This window comes from Myodes glareolus, chromosome 15, assembly GCF_982192425.1.
Source record: "Myodes glareolus chromosome 15, mMyoGla1.1, whole genome shotgun sequence".
In the NCBI taxonomy this organism is placed as follows: domain Eukaryota; kingdom Metazoa; phylum Chordata; class Mammalia; order Rodentia; family Cricetidae; genus Myodes; species Myodes glareolus.
In genome coordinates this window covers 16,903,045-16,918,792 of record NC_142040.1, presented here as the reverse complement: position 1 = coordinate 16,918,792, position 15,748 = coordinate 16,903,045, and the positions used below count along the sequence as shown (strand labels likewise).

At 41.3% G+C, this 15,748-nt stretch overlaps 1 protein-coding gene across 1 annotated transcript in view; it reads right to left on the bottom strand.

Moving 5' to 3' along the window:
• Window positions 1-11,898, bottom strand: part of Hapln1 (hyaluronan and proteoglycan link protein 1) — a 71,845-nt gene extending 59,947 nt beyond the window's left edge. Inside the window, exon 1 of the mRNA XM_048455867.3 lies at window positions 11,530-11,898. The gene's annotated coding sequence lies outside the window, so the exon portion shown is untranslated. The remainder of the gene's footprint in view (window positions 1-11,529) is intronic.
• Between the last annotated feature and the right edge of the window lie 3,850 nt (window positions 11,899-15,748).

Here is a 15,748-nt window from a genome sequence, read left to right as displayed (position 1 = left end):
ACAGTACCAAACTGGCTAGGAAACAAGAATGGTCCAAATGGGGGGGAATGCATGGATTTCCCTGGGAAGAGGAAATAGAATAGATCCTCTGGGTAGACTGTGGATGGGTTATATTTTTTCAGCTCCAGAATTTTTAATAGTCCCTTTTAAATGTTTTTTTACACTTGCATTTTCATATCTAATTTATTAACTATATCATTACATAAAGCCTTTATCTAATAATTGTAATATTTAGATCTCCTAGTAATCTATTTCTATGTTCTGTTTTGTTAGTTTGATTTTTGATCATTTAATCATGTCTATTGGAAAGATAGGTGATTTAGATGGATGATTTGGATGATTTCAGATGGAAAAGAAACCTACAGCCAGGTCATGGAGACCTTTCATACTTTGGTAAGTAATTTGTTCCCAAATTTTATACAGTAGAAAGACAGAGAAAAGATTTAAGAGGCAAACTGTCTTCATATTTGCCTTTTATAAAGATTGCTTTCATTTTGACACAAGTGAATAAATTAAAATCAAGAACGGAAACATTGAACCCAATGGATGAGACTTGCAAGAATTCAGCCAGAGGGCTGTGAGATGCACAGTGGAATCAGGCTGGCGGAGACAGAAAGGGAAAGATGCTTACAAGATAGAGCCAATAGGGTCACCCTCAGGCTTTTGTCCTTATGAACTGAATGGAGACAAAATGTCATTTATTGATGGAGCTAGAGTGGGGACTTCACATTCAGGAGAAGTTAATGAGTTCACTTCTTGATGAGTCTGAGATACATTTGAGCCTCCCTAGTAAATGTAGTTAGAATCTCTATCAGCAAAGTCTGCATAGATTTCTAACACTCTGGAGCTGTCAGTCAATGGATGAAAGGAGTGTAATTTATGGGATCAGTGAATACCCATGGGAGAAGGTGAAGCGTGACGGGAAGGAGCATGGGCAGAGGCCATGAGAGAACAGATAGTCCACAAATAATCAAGTTCTAGGAGAGAATAGTCCTGGTCCTGTGGAATGAGTTTAATGAGACTCCATTGTTGTGCAAGGCAGCAAGCTTTGATGCTGACTCACTCTCTGACTCTTTGAAGTTCTACCACAGTGTCTTTTCCATACAACATGGTGCTGTCATTCCATTTACCAGGACCTTGTCAACAGATCTGGACAGAAACTATTGCTGCCTTCTCGGATCCTGAGAACTGTCAATTACTCATTTCTTTTCAAGGTGTCCAGTCTCTGATATTTGTTACAGTAGCAGAAAATGACCAAAACCAGTTGGCTCTGAGGGAAAGGAATTTCATTAAGAGATTGACTATAGATAAGGCAGGAAGCTCTAGCTATGGTGGTGGCAACATTTCCCAAATTTGCTTGTTGTTTCAGTTACCCTTCTGCCAGTAGGAGAATGATCAGTGGGAGGAATAAAGGTTTTCTTTCCTCCCTTATTCTTCCCCCTTTTCTGTATTTTCAAACAAAAATTAAAGCATTATAAATTCTAATTGGAAGGAATGAGGAAAATAAGAGGAGACGTTGAAGATGCACAATAAGAAGGTGAATTAGCAGGAAATTCTCAGAGAAGACAGGAAGAAATGGATCCCTCATCCCTTTGCAGACTATAGGTCAAGTGAGAAGATGAGAAGAAATGGATCACACATCCATTGGCTGACAAAAGACCAACCAAGCAAGGGGAACAAGAGGGGAGAAAGGCGAAGGGAACTCTCTGAGAATCTGTGAAGTCTCAGTTGTGGCTTCAGTCACTCTATGAACGGCAGTTGAGAACTGTAAATTTTCTCTCCAAAGTGACTGAGATTATGATCATATTTTTAACTTGTGTATCAATAAGACACCGTCTGGGACAGATTCTGTTTCTATTTATTTTTGTTTCAAAGGTGTTTTATCTTGGTTTAGGAAATGAAACAGGACTGGCTAAAGGAAAAAAGAATTAAGGAGCTCAAATTTGATATTACTGAGTTCATAAAACTTACAGGAAAATTCAAATCTCCTAAAAATTCATACAAATACAAATAAATTAACTTGTTGCATATAAACTCATACAGTATAGAATAACTTTTAATCCAACTATTATCTTAAAAATGATAAAAAATCGATTTTCAGATGAACTCAGAAAACATTTGAGATCCCAGCTTCCATCCAGAGGGCCTTCGGAGTGATCCTTCATCTGGCGAAGGACGGCGATACAGTCGGAGACCCACATTGGAGCACCGGACTGAGCCCCCCGAGGTCCAAATGAGGAGCAGAAGGAGGAAGAACATGAAAAACGAAATCAGTACTGCGAGGGATGTTATCACCCACTGATACAAGGGAACGGATCTGATGAGAGTTTACCAAGGCCAGTTGGACTGGGACTGAACGAGGACGTGATCTAACCAGATTCTCGGAATTTGGCCGGATTCTCTGACTGTGGCTGGCCCGAAGTCTTTCTGAAAAGCCATTGACTATGACACTGGGACCTGTTTCCTCTACATATACTGGATTTTGGGGATCCAGTCTGTTTGGACACTCACCTTCCTGGACCTGGAGGGAGGGGGAAGGAACTGGAACTTCCCACAGGGCAGGAAACCCTGACTGCCCTGGGGGACGAAGAGGGAGGAGGAGGGGGAGTGGGGGGAGTGGGAGGGTGTTGGGAGGGGGGGGCGGAAATGGAAACTTTTATAATTTAATAAAAATTTACTTAAAAAAAAGAAAGAAAACATTTGAGCTACGTAATTAGTATTCTCTTGTTACTGTAGTTAGTGGTATTTGGTGTTATGTTTTGTTGGCTGTCTCTGAGACAGAGTCTCTATCAGTCTGTGGCATTTGGGAAGAGACTAAATTTATACCAAGATATAAATGGTTTGTTATACTGGGAAATCCCTACAATTGCCACAAGGTGGCAGCAAAACAGCAAAATAATTAACACGGGAGACATTCTTTTCCAGATACTGTGTGTAGTTAGAATATCTGAGTTTATACCTCTTGTACTTTATATATTTTATAAATGCATTATTTTCTATTTAAAATGATTATTCTGTCTTATAATTATGCCTGACTTTCAAAAGCAGGGAATATGGGTGCTAATACACATTCAAGGCCCATGACACCATAGTTAAACAGAGTCCATACATTTATGCCTTAACATGTCTCAGTTTGATAATTTTATTTATATCACCTCTTTGTTTGTTGAGAAAAGCTATTGTGATATGGTCCGAGATGACACTGGGCTGGTGACCTTCCTGCTTCATCAGTCCGGATGCAGGGATAATAACACAAGCTACGTGCCCAATCATATTGTTCTTGCAATATAATTGTCTCACTAGTAAAAGTAAACTTAGTTTTGCGTGACTGGTTATGTAAGCACTAGGTTAGAATGTGTAACGATTTTATCCACACACACACACACACACACGGCACGCAAGCACACTCACATGTGATGGCACTCACACACACATGAAAAACAAATGCATCCAATAACTCGGTTCATTGTTTCCTTGTCCGTTGGAAGGACAGTGTTCAGAAAAATCATGAAAGAGTTCTAGTGTGGTAAGTTCCAGTAACAATAAGACTCATCAGAGTGGGGAGGCCAGTTTTAGCCAGGAAAATCAATCAATCAATCATTCAGTCAGACAATCAGTATTACTTTAATAATTGTTCAGTTTGTCATTGTAGTTTTTCTGGCAAATCTGTTGGGATAAAAGAACTAGAAAAAAAGGTACAAGTTGTTGAGAAGACAAGAGAAACTGAGCATTGTGGAGTCTAAATTTGACTTAGAATTTAGAAGTCTTGAAAATCCAGGAACTGGTGAATGGCTCACTAAGTGTCCTTGGCCTATGCTCCACCCTGTGGGCAACTCATTCATATGTCAGGGTAAACACTGTGGGTATGGTTAATCAAAAGCTCTGGTGAATTACCGTCTGCGCCACACATGGATTGCTGACTTTTAAGCAACATCAGGAACAACATATATTTAAGGTTAACTAAGTATTGGATGAAATTGAATAAATAGCTACAATTCAGGCATTCGGGAGTCTTATTTGGGGTTACCATTATGAAGATCTGTCATTAGAGCATCAAGGCTTGGAAATGCCATTTTAATTTCATTTAATTCAACAAACGTGTGTGGCATCTTCTCTGTGTAGAGGGTTGATGGGGACTGTGACATGCGGGGGTTGATGGAATGCTGCTATTGCCCAGCTCAGTGAACATTTATAGTGGATAACACCGGCTAAGATACCATATCCAGTTGAGGATGTGGGTGAGCGGTGGTATGCTTGCCTCGTATGCACAGGACCGTGGGCGCAAACCCAGCATCCAAAGAAACATGAAGCAGTCTTTATGGCCAAACTCTCTGCCAACAGCTTTTCCCTGGGTTTTTGCTTTGGTTGACCTGCTCTCTTTCCCTCGTACCCTGAACGTGCCCTCTTCTAGATTAGTTTTAATTAATAGGTCAATGTTAGAGGTTCAAAATCTCCATTTCCAGCCTGACTCCTCCCTTGACATATGTTAACTCTGTTTGTCTGGCCCCAGACGTAGTTCTGAAGCTCCACTCATCGTTTTCTTCAAGGATATTTCACTGTTCCTACGTCCCCAGCCTGAATCACTAGCATCCCTTCTCCTACGGCCAAGGACCCTTGAATCTTTTTTACCGTCCTAGAATCCCCCCTCCTCTGCCCTTCAGCGCACCATCTATTGCAAAGGCCTCTGAACTGATTTTTTTGCTTCCAGGATAGCTGTCCGTGCTTGTTGGTTTTTCTTTGTTGTTCTGTTCGCTTTTGTTTCGATGGCGGTGCTAGCTAGATCTTTCATTCCTACTCCCTACTTTTACGTAAATTTAGAAATTTATTGATATAATTTAAAAATTATTTGTTTAAATTATTTAAATTAATTATTTACTGCTATAATAATTATTTGAATTTGAGAGCGATGAATAAAAAGAAGACCGATAAGTAAACAGAGCCAGGGAATGACCTCGGTTTAAGAGAGATTAAATACCTAAGGCCCTAGGGATAGTAAATCTCGAGCCCCATGTTGAGTACTCGAGTGGGTACTACAGACTGTCAGGTGTCATATGGCCCGCCTCAGTGGATGAGAAATGTTAGCGATCCTGACTGGCCAGGTTACAGAAAGAGAAGATGCAGCCTTTCCAAATCAGCCTTAGCAAGCTGATGGTGAGCTCCCCCTAGCGTGCTGACTCAGAATCACATCTTACAGGAACAACAAGCTACAGGGATATAATCTAGCAAGTCATTAAAGGAAAAAAAATCTGTAACTCCAGGTGCAGTGGACCTGACGCCATCTTCTGGCCTCTGCAAGCACTGCACAAGCATGCAGCCCTTATGCGTGCAGGCAAAATTCATACACATAAACTTTAAAAATGTTTGCAAATTAATCTGAGATACACACACAAAAAAATAAATGACATTTTGTTTTATATTAACCCCAAACCAGAAGAATTGCAAAGGAATGACTTCTGTTAGTGTTAATTTTGTAAAGTCAAGACAGGTTTTCCTGTTATTTTTCTTTTTGCAAAGTTTGTCTCATACACAGAAAGAATAGACTCCGTAACAATGTCAACCATTTTCTAAATCTATTGGACCTAAGCCTATAAACATGCGGATTTGTACGATGTCAGCTTTGACCCAATTTCTCAACACGGTGGCTGCTTCTCCTGTGCGCATTCCTCCCTCTCTTCTTCCAGCTCCATGACTCTGTGGACTTTAAACCTTGCTGCCTAGAAGTGGGTCTATGGGTTGGCATTCGAGGCCCAAACAGTAGCACACAAATCTCTGCTTTGCTCTGTCTCACCCTGGACCACAACAGCAGCTCTGCCATGGAGGACATAAAGGTTAATGACAAAGTGAGCAGAGACACTCAGTAGGAAGGGCTTTGGTGGCCCAGGGGTAGAGTGGACATATCTTTTGCCCAAATTGCTGAGAGAGGTAGAAAGGCAAGTTGATCCAGTGGTCACCAGGAGCAGTATGGTCCTTTGAGGCCTTGCAAAAAGGCCTCCAGGGAACCCTCCTAAGGGGCAGGGACAACTGAGAGATTGAAGACTCTAAAATTACCCACTTTGGGGCAAGCATGAGATGACTCCAGATGTTTTGAATTCTTTTACTCAAACCAAAACATTTACTTTAAGAGATAAAGGGCTTGAAATGTAAACCCTTGAGCAGAACTCATTCCCACTTAGGTGTAGTTAAGAAGCCAAGAACCCAGAAAAAGAGCTGATCCCTAGGAGTAGGAGGGAGGGAGCATCAGTCTATGTTTAAGGTATGCAAAGGGCTTGGCAGTTTGGGTGCATGCAGAGGGAGGAATGGGAGAAGGGGAATGCCACCTCCTTGGCAGATTGGAGCTGTGATTCATGATGCTTGCTGCCCTGTTCTCTACACTAACTTGAGGATGCCTGCCACTAATTATAATGCAGCACCTAGCACAAGGCTTTCCTGGTGCTAATAGTAAACCACTAAACCTTCCTTGCTCAGTCTGAATTTTAGCTGTAACTAGTGGACAGCAAGGGAACACCAAATTCAAGTTTGCTTTTCCTGTTCATATGAACAACGTATTGTCAGAGTCACAGGCCTGCTAGGGTCTTGGGGTATCACAGCTGTCTTCTTAGGCCTAACTATGCTCCTGCTGCCAGGAAACACAGCCTTTATCACCTTAGCTAGTCAAAACGGAAACGACTTGTAAAGAGACAGCTACAAAATTGTCCCCATACCACAAAGAAGAATCTAGAACTTTGGAGCTGTTTCTATCACTCAACATATGCTTCAGGATTCTGCAATGCTTTAGGGCCAGTACTGTCAATTTTGATGTTATTATTATTTTATAATGAGTTTTCCTCATATGAAGCAGGTTACAGAACACAGTGCTGATACAATGCTCAGTAAGATTCCGCTGACGGAACGGAGGGATGCTTAAAAGGGGAGAGCCTCAAAGCTTAAAGTAAAAGTCAGAACAAGAAAGAGTCATCCAGTATGAAGACTGAGATCAAGGTCCTTCATAAGATCATACAAATGCTTTAATTTTGTTGGAGTTTTCAGAAATCAGAATATAGCAACTCACTGAATAAAGTTGAGTTTGCCTTAGAATTTTAGAGTTGGAACATAAAAGGAAATCTCTGTTACCACAAGGGAACAGAGTCAAACCTATGCTACTTTATTTTTATTCTGTGTGTTATTCTTTTGGTCTGGACCCTTTATGGGGCAAGCCACGCCCACTCCCAGTGACTTCTGATCTCTCTTCTGACCTTCTGTCTCCATCTTAACTCTCTCTTCTGTTTCCTCTCTCTGCGTGTACACACGTGTTTTCCCCCTCTCTCTTTTTCTATTCCTGCTTTTCTTTCTCTCCCTCTTCTTTAAGTAATAAATGTTTACCTTTATGTTTAGCCTTATGTCTATTTACTATGTCCTGTAAGTCTTTTATCAACCTCCTGGTCACCCACCCACCTGACTCTCCCGGTCGCATGGCAGTACCAGCCTGTCCGGGCCGCGCTCCCGCCAGCTCTGCTGCTCGCCACGGGGAACCTGCACCGCTCTGATGGCAGCTACTGCCTGCTCTGCCTGCCAGGGCACGCCACATTATATTTTTTAAAGAACAAAACTGTGGGCATTTGATTTTGTTTTATAAAGAGTCTCCTAGTCTTCGATCAACGTGCTTGCTGATAGTGTACAAGGTTCTGGGTTTAGTTCCCAGTGTCATAAATAGACAAAAGCAAACAATCTTCCAAGAGGTGGGGTGACATTTGACTTTCAAAATAATAATAATATATGCTTGGCTTTCTTTGAGAAACAAAGCTAAGAACATTCACTTCCGATATCACCTTCCCAATCTTCATGAGTGGGTAGAGATGTCACATGAAATTTTGACCACACAGTCATACTCCGCTCACGCACACCATTGCAGAGAGATACCCACGTTCCCTCACAGGATTGAGTCTGTCTAGCATCTCCAAGTCACCAGAACACTTCTGAACACTGTAACGGTTTGTCATCCACAGCATAATGTCTACTTTTAGGGCACCTGAGTTCCAGGCAGCCCCTCACCAGCACTCATGCTGAGTAAATACAGAATTTCTTCTCTGTCACATGGATGGCCAGATAAATCACTGATGTATTTTTTTATGACGGGCAATGTCCCATTGCTGGCAAGAATAAAGACAACACACTTCACTTTACATGAGAGATGGTGCTGATCACCTCTGTTCAACTGAGACTCCATTTTGGTGACTATTCCTGAAAGAAGACTTGCTGAATGACCGTCTTTTAGTCACCATGTGGGTCCCAGTGTCATAAAAAGACAAACAAGAAAGCAAAGGCCAAAACTCCTAAAGAGGCGGGTTCTTACTCCACAGCAGCAGGCTGGACTTAGATGCTCAGTGGGTGAGAAATTCATCAGGTTTTTCTCACTGAGCCTTTGTTATTCCAACTGGAATTTCACATCTCATCTTGATTAATACCCATCTACTCAACATTGCTGCCATTAAGTCATATATCTCGTAAGGAACTCATGGGAGTAATAATTCATATATCTATTAGAGAAAAAGTGTTTTGAAACAGTAATGCACAGAAGAATTATCCTCCAACAATACCCTACTGTCTCTGTCAAACAGCAGTTCTACATGTTAGCATGCTTGTCTAGGAAGACATTTCTGGCATATGAACATCATGGAAACAAAGTCTATGCTTTAAAATTCCATGTGGGCAATAGGAATAAATAAAATAGTCCTCTATACTAATTATTAGTATTTAAGAATATTTTACAAAACAGACCTCATACCTAAAAGCACTTTTGGATATCTTTGTCCACCTATTTAAAAAACATAAAGAGTATTCAGGAAATGCACCCATGTCTATTTGTTAGTCCTGTAAGCTAGCAGTTTCTTATCCAGGCAGATTCAGCAACAACAAACTATACAGAAATGCGCTTCTTGTTGAAAAACTAATTCAGGAAAGTGCTCTTTCAACTTTTCTTTGAACTGTATAATAATATCTCTTTGAATAAGAAGTGAGTTGTGTAATTAAACTACCTCCCCCAAAAGGCAGAAGAACGTTGACAGCGAATTAACCCATGAAGAATAAAGTGATTTTTAAAGTGACCACCGGGAATTCAATAAACTCTTCAGTGAGGTCTTGATTTTTAATATAACAACTACACTTACTTAAACTTTTATTCTTAGCACTCACTCCAAGGTCTGTCATTTAATGAAGGGTAAAATGTATCAACCATAGAAGTTTTAGAGGCTGGAAAGAAAGCTTCTATACACATCCACTAGGTGGCGATCAGGGACCGTGCGTCTCTCTACACTACAGCTCCGTTTCACAGAGTAAATGAAGAGCTGTGTTATTAATTTTTACCGTCGTGCCCCCCTCCACTAATATTTGTTTAATCAGCTGTTTCCGCTAATCCTCCTCAAACACTATTGATTAAAATCTCTAGCATAGCCATATTTCTGTTTTGCCTTACTTCCCCTAACCTTTTGTTACCTTTTGAGTGGCAGAGTAAGTAAATTTAAACGACATAGACAAAGTGATGTGGTTAGTAATAACGACTACAGGTAGTTGAGAAATTAATTGGAAGCAACAGAAGGCTAGGATGTAAAAATCATTTCCAACGTATCCCTTGACTGCTACTGGAATTTTAATTGGTGGGATACCATTAATCCTCAAACTGTAATCTGGAAAAATGAAATATGTCTGGGGTAAAAAGTGATGAAAACTGGTATTTTCTGAAGGAAGTTATTTCCTGAGTATGGTCCGTGTTCATCTTTTCAGAGATGAAGGGCAAAGACAGTCCAAACGTCTTCTCCAGGAGCCAGGAAATATCGTTACTCCACACCCAGAACAGTAAAAGAGGCGACTGTTCAGACCATCCACCATAGGCATTTTTCTGTATACCCTGAACGTATTTATACTGGATGTGTTACTCACTCCCAAAGGAAGGAAAACGAACTGAAACCGCTAGGGACATAATGACTCGATTCTTTTCAGTGAAGGTTTCTTCAGAACTTCTAAATTAGTGTCAGTCATTCCTCTCAGAGACAGTGCCTTGTTGGAAATAAATGGCTCGCTTCATAAGAACACGGTGTTCCCCTCTCATAGGCAGCCCAGGCCCACTGGGTACTCCTGTTTGGACTACTGGCCTCTGGTTACATTCCTCCCAAGGTCCAGTGGTCTTTTAAGGTTGCTGGCTTTTTTCTAATCTCTCAATCTGCTCTCAGAGAATGTACCACTTATTTATTTATTTTCTATTTTTCAGCAATGTACAGTTTAACCAAAGAGGTCACAAAAAATAGAATAATTTTATCAGTTTGTTAAAACTATTCATATCTATACCTGTATTCATATAAAGCTAAAGACTAAAACTTAATAGTCAGGTGTCCTTTGACAAACATTCTGTTTTATTAAATAAGATGGAAAAAGACTCTCATTCAAATAAATAAATGAGCCCATATATTTTTATTAAATAATAGTTCTACTTTATATCATTAAAATGTAAATGCCACTGAAATGTGTATAAAGTTACAGAAAACTTCGGACACTGAAGTAATCAACTAGAAATGGTTACCAGAAACTACATTTGGAATGAATAAATATTACATTTATTAGGAAATTAATACACAGACTTTATTTCTTCATCACCATTGGGTTCTAAACAGCCAGCCAGTATGTTTTATTTTCTGACATCACACTGGACCACTTACAGGAAGATTTTTCCACCCTCAGAGTTCCCAAATGTACTGGCTGCTTTGTGTACTTTTCCAGTGATAAATGAAAATAAAACAACTTATTTTCAGCGGCAAAGACTGTATCATTTGAGCACAACAGGCATGTTCAATTGAGGAGACCAACTTAACCTAGCCCCAGGAGTCCAGGCTTGCTTTCTTAGTGAGTAGCTTAGACGTGCAAACAACTCTCAAGTAACTTTAGAAAGCGCTCTTAAGAGCTAAGACTTGAAATGTTTTTAGTTCATTGACATCATTCTCTGTGTGAAATGAATTGTTATTATCTGTTCTTAATTTTACTGTTACCCAGAGAGACCTAGGCTCAACATGATGTTTCGAAGGTTGTTAGTCTAACAGGCATTACCTGTGACTGAAGTTACTTTCTTTTCCACATAAACCTATATATTCCCCAAGACAGAAGTCATAAATCTGGGGTGAACATTACCACTCCACAGCTCTTCCAGTCTGTACTAACCCGTTTCTCATCTCAGATGCTATGGAACTGCTTGTTGAAATACAGATGGAAAAGTCACCACTTGGAACCACATGCCTCTCAGATTAATGGCAGCAGTAGCAAAGACTAGAAAAACTTGAGGTAGTTCTTTCTCCACATCTAGACTGAACCTGTTTATTGCAATGGTATTTTATCTCACAATAAACTTCAAAAAGTGGAGTGTTAAATAAAAACTGAGGAAAATAATAAAATTTGTTTACTATGTACATACGATATATACACAATATTCTGAAATATTTAAGGCACCAAGATATTCATGAAAGAGGGGGAAAAAGGAAACCCACCAAACAGAAATGCTGCAAGTTTTACCTTGTCCTGAAATGCGGTGCAGAGGCGTTGGAGTCTCACTTACTCGGGAGTCGGAGATGTACTGAGGCTAATGCTCCTCCTGACCTTAAGTTTGTCTCTGGGCGAGTGTGGTGTGGGTGTGTGCGTCCGAGCGCGTGTGTGCAGAATGTCTCTTTGTGGTGCTGGATGGCAGAGGTCCTGATCCGGGGGTGAAGGAGGCACTCCTCACCAAGAGCAGAAGAAAAGCGGCAAAGCGTCACCCGGAGAGTTCTCCTCCCAGATCCTCTAATTACAGCCTAACATGCTCTCCATGCAAACTTCAGGGGGAAGGGAGGGGCAGCCCTGTGCCCAGACCTTGTAAAACAGCAGCAGTCTTTTAGATGACTTTCTCTCTGCTCAGATCCGGACGAGTCAGTTCTGGAGTTCAGGAAAAGCAGCAGGCCCAACCACAAGCCCCCACCCACACCATAGCCCCTGCTCCCCTTCTGCTCTGGGCTCTGTCCACAGGAGATGCTGTGTGGGATCTGTGGCATAAACTGGAGCCTCGGCTGACACCCTACACAATTGTCACCTTGTTGTTTTAGTCTCTTCTTAAAAGGAAAACCCAAGGGTGGGAGAGGTCTTTCCCCTGCAGACAAGTAAGGTAACAGCACACCAAACTTCTAAACTTTTACTCAAATTGCTTTTTCTGCCCAAATTGCTGGATACTGGACTCAGTATCAGTATTGGACCAATTCTTTCTTAAACCCTAACTGCTATTGTATTCCTGGATGATAGTGCCTAAGAACCTGAGTTTATTTATAGAGTGAGGAATGCAAGGGGGAGTCTGGTGGGTGGGGTTGGGTTATAGATCCACATTCAGGATTAGAACCAGATGTCACAGGCGCGCGCGCGCGCGCGCGCGCGCACACACACACACACTCACACACAGAGACACACACACAGACACTTAAAATAACAACTGGGGAAGATGCTGGGACACGCGGGAAAAACGCCTCTTGAACAAATAGGCATTTATTTATAACTCGGGGGAGGGTATATAGGTCCATTGATTCATTCCCGCCTTGAGTAACCAAGGGGTTTGGAGAGGAAATGGCTTCATATTTCAATAACAGAGACACCTTTGATTGGGCCTAGGAAAAGTGGAAAGAAGAAAGAAACACACCGCAGGAAGCAAAGGGCTGTTGAAGCAGCCAAGGAGGGAACTGGTCTGGCATCAGGGCTGAGGACAAGCAAACAAGCCCTAGGGCCCCACAGGCGGGGAGGAGAAGAGAGCCACTGCCTGAGAGCCCGGTGGGCGCCGGTCCTGGGCTGCATCCCCTGCATCCCGGGCACTCCGTGATCTCCTGCCGCCAGCCCAGGAGGGAAGGCAGCTCACCCACTGTGGGAGGCCACAGCTGGGAAGGGGACCAGGAGCAGTGGTGGCAGGGATCCGAAGAAAGACTGAGACTCTGGGCAGATGAGTTAGTGAGGTGTAGGCTGGAAGGAAGGTGATGAGGGACTCCGAGTGGGGTAGGTGACTGGGGGCGTGGGGGGGGGGGAAGCGCTAGTGGTGGCAGAGGCTGAAGATTGGAGTCCTTTGGCTAGCAGAGAGCGGCGCTATTGTCTTAGAGATAGAGACTAAGTGGCGCGTTGCGGTCACTGCTTGCTCCAGGACTTCAGAAGGAGTCAGGGAAAGCGGTGGTGGCGGGTTATGGTGGGGCAGATTCTTCCCGCCTTTTTGCGAGCTGTCTCAGACTTCTTGCCTCTAGGAGTGCCCCAACCCTCCCCGCCTGCCATTGGATCTTTGGGTATTTAGGTGCCTGTTGGAAAGATTTTGTTTGTTTATTTTTTTCTCTAATTTATTTTTATTTTGTAAAGACGAACCTTATCTCTCCAAGAGAAGACAGTTAAATTTGGAATAAAGCATTTTTAAAGTGAAACCTTTATTCAACAGGAAGTCAGACACCTTCCTTGCATCCCCAAATCTGAGCAAAGTGTTTGTCTTCATTTTGTTCTTTTTCTTCGTGCTGGAACAGGCTACAAGTTTTGCAGTTTTATGTCAATCATTTGGTGGCTCCCTAGACAGCTGATATTTAAGGTCCCACATTAACTGCCAATAAAAATAAGGCACACCTCTGCTTTTCAGCTGAGAAGAATCTGTATGCAATTTTGTTGAAAACGTTCAGGATGGTAGGTGTTTTATAAAGCACCCTCCAGGTGGGAAAGCTGATGGTGGTGAGTGGCCATGAAATTGTATGAAGACACATTAAATACTACCCTCTTTCTTTCAGTTTCAAAACGTAGTTTCATGCAGTTGCCTGGGAAGTATATCAGATGGGATGGCTTAGGATGGCATTTGTGCCTGTGTGTGCGTTTTGTTGTATGTCCACTTATTTCAACAGTGTATTCGGCAAATTTAATTCATTCTTGTCTTATCACACACGGCAGTTTGATTTGCAAAGTAGTCACACCATAATGCGCTACACTGGAATTTATTGACTTATTTTTTAAATCATTTCAGGTATGACCTCGTCACTTGAGATAGGTTTTCAGAAACGAGGGCTTCTTACCTCTGAGATTTTCAGAAAGGTGGGCTACAAGCTACCCTGTCCATCCTCCCCCATTCCTGTCCAGTCTCCACTTTCCAGTTGGTTGCTTGGTACCTTGTCTTTCCTGTAAGGTCCCTAGCTGTTTCACCATGAATATTAACCTTGTGAAGAGTGTGTGTTCTAAAGTGTGGTTCGGGATCAATTGGATTAATATTATACACAATTCCAATGGGTCAAGTAATTTGCTTATTTGCTTTCTCACTCTAAAAGAGTGCGAGTGCATGTGTGTGTGTGTGTGTGTATGTGTGTGTGTGTGTGTGTGTGTGTGTGTGTACATGTATGTGTCAAATGAATATGCATCAAAAAGGTTTATAAAGGTACACATTATTTAGGTCAACTGTTCAAATTTTTTATTAGAGGACAACCATTAAACAAACAGGTTAAAATATCTAAATTAAGTGTGTAGATAAATACAGAGCTATTTTCTTCCCTTAAGATATTTTACAATGGTATAAATTATAAAAATTCAGATGATATTAATATATTTCCAAGGGAAATATACCAAAAATACTCTGCATTAGAGTTCTTCTAATTATTAATTAATAAAATTAATTAAAATGGTTTTATAAGGTATAACTTTCATTTTTGCTTAATGTAACATAGTTTGATTAAGCAGGGAAAACCAGAATATACACTACAATATTCAACCATGCTTTCCCCCTAATTCGTCAACAAAGGAAATTTTTCCTGGCTTTCACCTCATTCGGGTCTGGACGGGTACACAAAATGAACATAGCATTAACATTTTCAAGATAAAAATAGAACCTAAAATATCATTAGTCTTTGATATGGAATAAATTCATTCTCAAGCAGAATGTTATTCCTCCTGGCATATTATACTTCCAATAAAATATACATTTATATTCAAATGGAGATTATCTCGATTCATCCCCTCTTGTAACTCCCAAACAGACTGTTCTATTATCCATTAGATTCCAGAGAATTGCTTCCCTGTGAACTCTTGTTTCCTGGAATTTTTGCCTTGGGCTAATATTATACCTGGTTGAACATCTGCTAAGATAAAGGTGCAACTTGGCGCACTCTGAGGCACCGGGGGAGAAAAGCCATTTGACCTTTCTGTCTGAGGGCTCAGAACTTCATTAAAGCGCCTCTTGGGATTGCGGGCATAACCATGAGAAAGACATCGTTTGTAATTAAGTCCTTCCCACTGGCTATATTCCTGTTGAACTCAATGATTAAAATACAAATTCAATATTCTAAATGGTCACGAAGCATTTGATAAAAGGTTATTTTACTTTTCGTGCTATGGGGGAGGCCGCTTTCCAAGGGCCTGCTTTCTGTGCTCTCATTCAACAACCGTTCTGCAGACAGACGCTTCAAAAGGGCACACGAAATAATTAGGCAATAAATTGTTCAAATGCTAGGAGCTGCGCTCCTCTAGAAGCTGGTAAGTCCAAGTGGATACCACAGCCGTGATAAATATTCTCAGCTCCAGTTCGTGCCTCCACGTGCCCATATTTGCTTGTTGGCTTGGTTTTGATTTCCCAGGACCGCCAATCAACTTTCCCTTAGCCGGCTCCTCTCTCAGTTTCTTCTGTACAGATTATCAAACCTGTTAATTTATTTTCCCTAAAGACATTATCATGTATCTCATTATTAACGATATTTTTCCCTACTCATATTCAGCT